Below are 4,593 nucleotides of genomic sequence, written 5' to 3' on the forward strand. Positions count from 1 at the left end.
TAGAGCAGTGGAGACGTGTTCTCTGGAGTGACAAATCACGCTTCTCTGGCAAACGGTACTTGTCTGACTGCACTGTGCCAAGTGTAAAGTTTGGATTAGGGGGGATTATGGTGTGGGGTTGTTTTTCAGGATTTGGGCTCAGGCCCTTCAGTGAAAGGAACTCTTAATGCTTCAGCAGACCAACAGATTCTGGACAATTTCATGCTCCCTACTTTGTGGGAACAGTTTGGGGACGGCCCCTTCCTGTTCCAACATGACTGCGCACCAGTGCACAAAGCAAGGTTCATAAAGACATGGATGAGCGAGTTTGGTGTTGAAGAACTTGACTGGGCTGCACGGAGTCGTGACCTCAAACCCGACAGAACACCTTTGGGATGAACTAGAGCAGAGTCTGTGAGCCAGGCCTTCTCGTCCAACATCAGTGTTTGACCTCACAAATGCGCTTCTGGAAGAACGGTCAAAAATTCTCATAAACACACTCCTAAACTTTGTTAAAAGCCTTCCCAGAAGAGCTAAAGCTGTTATAGCTGCAAAGGGTGGGCCAACATCATATTAAACCCTACGGGATTGTCACTCAAGTTCATATGCATGTGAAGGCAGACGACCAAATACTTTTGGAAATATAGTTTACATGTTTGGGCAACGTATGCTGTCATCCAGATGACGTCTTTTGCAGGGAAGGCCTTGATTAATTCAGCAATACAATGTCAAATCATTCTGTATGTGTTACAACAGCATTGCTGTGGGTGCTAAACTGATTTACCTATAGTCCAGATCTGTCACCCACATAACATTTGGTGCATTATGAAATGAAAAATACAACAAAGGAGACCCCAAAGCTGAAATCCTTTATCAAACAAGAATGGGAAACCATTTCACTTTCAAAACTACAGCAGTGTCTCTTCAGTTCCCAAATGCTTACAGAGTGTTGTTAAAAGAAGAGGTGATGAAACACAGTGGTAAACATGTCTCCATCCCAACTATTTTGGAACATATTGTTGGCATCAAATTCAAAATGGACATATTTTTCAAAAAACAATACAAGTTTCAGCATCATGTTGTCTTTGTAGTATTTTCCTTTAAAATATACTTTGCATTATTTGCACATCATTGCATTCTATTTTTATTTACATTCTGCATGGCATCCCAACTTTTTTGGAAAAGGAGTTTCCACCATGCATGAACTTAAAAAAAAAAAGGTTTTAGGTCAAAACCTTCTCTCTAACTTCCATCAACATCAGACAGTGTATTTATAACCATTTTCATGTAATAACTTTCCATGAGCATTAAATGGTTTGGATGTCTGGTTCCCATCACCACCACTGTGAAAAACACAGTGCCTTTTATCTATCTACATGTATCTATCTGCCATGAATGTGTTTAAAAAATATATACATGATTTAGAGGTAAAACTTATTGTGAAACTATCATAAAACAGTGTCTCACACATGGTGTAAGTGATGGTGACGGTTGTTAACATTTTGTGTAGTTTAGAGGCCGTACTCTTTGGACATCTGGTTGGACATACGTTTCTGTAGAACAGAACATTTCACACCAAACCACTCTGAATGACTTTGTTTTCATCTCAACCATTTAATTAAGTAGAAATTTTAAGAAATCAGTGGAATTTCCCCTGTATCTTCTTGAACTACAGGTCTATTACTATTGAGGCCTACTAACCAGCATCTACCACAAATGATTTTCAGTAACTACTGTGAAACTGCAAGTTTTGCAGTTTGAGTGAGGTTCTTCATAGTCTAATGGGTTAACTGGAGGTGGTGCTCTACATTTACCATTAGCACTGACTACACTTCTCGTTTCATAGCAGGAGTAAATATTAGTCTGGTAATTCTACTGTTCAAACAGAGCTTACAAACATTAGTCAAACTATAGGTTACAAACTTTTACCATAGAAGGAAGATGCTGCACTTTAGACATTACAGAACACAGCAACTCGCCAGTCATTTTAATACATGCTTATTATCAAACTCTCTGTTGAAGTTGTTGTTTGGGTAATATGTGTTAAGGGGAAATTCTCAACAGAACTTTCACCTGTGCTTCTTAAGACTCACGCACATCTCTGTATCGGGGCAATCCCCGCTCTCCCCCATTTCCAAGAGAACAAGAAAAACCACACAAAAAACACAGTATGGGGCACAGCTGAAAAATTCATAAATGCAGACTTTTAAGTATGCTTTTTTTTTAAGTGTTCTTTATCAGGGCACCCCCTTCTCCACTATTTACACAAGAATATGCACAAGCATGCACAAGGAAAAACAGTACAGGGCAACGTTTCAGTACTGAGACTTATAAATGTGGACATTATTATTGAGTAGATTTATCACAAAACATTTTCAGGGTGACCCAAATTTCCCCCATTTTAAAAAAAAAGTGACAAACCACAAAAATATGGTATGAATACATATGGTATGAATTTTAATAAATATAGACATTATTAAGTAGGTTTGTATGAAAAGGCATGCAGTCATAAGGGTAGTGTATGCGCTGCCTCTGGACTTTAAAGTACTGTTTTTTTAAATAATTACCACAGGTTCTCAACACTTACTCAACTGACCCCTTTACCAATAAACCCCCCCACTAAAGAGACTAAGTATTGATTTCCTTCCTTTACAAGAAGCCTATAACCTTCTTCTCATCTCACAATGCCAATTTTACAGAATGGGCAGGTGCTTCGCAGGACCACCTCTCTGCTGGTGTATTTAACTCTTGGGATATTAGGGGTTAACAAACGGAATATCACAAGTTAAAATTGGTGATGTTTACCTGAAAGCGGTTAGTACTATAATGTTATTATATAGCTTCAGATTGTTTGCAGTTGTAAATAGATTTTTTTTAATACAAGTCATTTTGAAGTTAAGCAGCCTTAAAATGTATTTTCAGGCAGTTTCTCCTTATTTGCTGAGTTTAACATAAAACTAAAATATTAAATGTGCCATGATTTTGCACTGGCCTCATTTTGTTTTATCCCCCACCCCAATATATTCAGCAAACAAACAGTAACTGTGTATTAAAATGTACAGAAGTGTGTTCTCTGTAGAGGACGTGTCAACTTATTTTCACTTCAAAATCAACAAAATGTGTAATTTCACCAGAGGTGCCCAAACTTTATAAGTCGCATAGTAAGTTATGCAATGAAAGGAGCTTTAGTTAATAGTATAGAATCTGCACTTTCAACAGACGTTCTCCACTTCTTACAATGTGCTAGTTTGGTGATAATTTTGAGGCTTAAATGAACATGAAAAGTTTGACATTGATTACTTTCTTTTAAAGTAAATGGAAAACCACATAGCAGTTCTAGTGTATCTGTCTTGACTGGCTTACAGTTTAAAGGGGATCTTGAGAAACACTAATGGAAACAGAAGTAGCTGTATTGCAGTGCAGAACAAAAGGAGTATATAAATACAGTACCAGTCAAACGTTAAGTCACAACTATTCAGAGAAGGACTTGTTTTTACACTTACAGTGACATCATCAGATGATCTATGAAACAGCACTCTCGGGTGATGCATTGACCCTTTACATTGACACAGTTTTATACATTCTTGATCGTTCTCTCGAGCAGTTTCATGAGGAGCTACTTGAGATCCTTTTCCAACAGAACTGAGGAAGATACATGCATGCTGAGACTCTGCAAAATGAGACATTACTACAAAATTTACCAGCATTTCCACCAATTTGTCTGCATTAATCATTCATGAAGACATGAAGTCATTCCAAGTGGGTTGATGTGAACTGATTCACTGTACCAACTATTTTCTTCACAGTGCTGGTGACAGGAACCAGGAATTTTATTTAGAGCCAGAAATATCTGACCACATCAGTCGGGATCGGACGTTGTTTTCTGGGTATGTAGGGGCATAAAACAGCTTAATTTTGAACAGTTGATTATTGTAATACATATCATTTATGTTTTTAGTTAAATTATCCATGGCCTACAATGTCACATATCTTATCTATGCATGTCCATTTTCCACTATAAAAGTTTTTTTTCAAATACATTTTAGGTCAAAATCTTCACAAAAACTTGCGTAAAATGATGTTTTAGGCAGTGTATTCATAACCATCTCATGTAATAACTGTGAGGCATTAAACTCTTCAGAGGTCTGGTTCCCATCACGACCACGGTAAACGTTTCCGACTAGGTACGTTTTTCCAATACATCAAACTACTCTTAGTTGACTTTACATCTGAATCATGTTATTATGTAGACTTTTTTGGGAACCATCAGTGAAAATCTCCTTCAATATATTTTTTCATAAAATGAATGTGTATATCCATCAATTTCATTATTTACACTTGTCTAAGAAACAGTCAGGCAGGTGTGTCCAAACAAATGTTCTAGTTGTGGTTTGTTTACTGTATAATCAAAACATCAAATGAACAAAATATGAATAAATAAATAAATAAACAAACAAATAAGCGACCGACTACTCTCTGAAAGAAAACTCAAGGTCCCATGGTCCTTTGCCCCAGTGAAATAAGGAAGTCATCGTTTTGCCCAATGAGAGGTGGGAAGACCAATCTGGTTCGTGCCTCAAGATTTCGAAAGGCTTTTGTTTTGCGGTGAGTGCA

This window comes from Pygocentrus nattereri, chromosome 29 (genome assembly GCF_015220715.1).
Source record: "Pygocentrus nattereri isolate fPygNat1 chromosome 29, fPygNat1.pri, whole genome shotgun sequence".
NCBI lineage: Eukaryota > Metazoa > Chordata > Actinopteri > Characiformes > Serrasalmidae > Pygocentrus > Pygocentrus nattereri.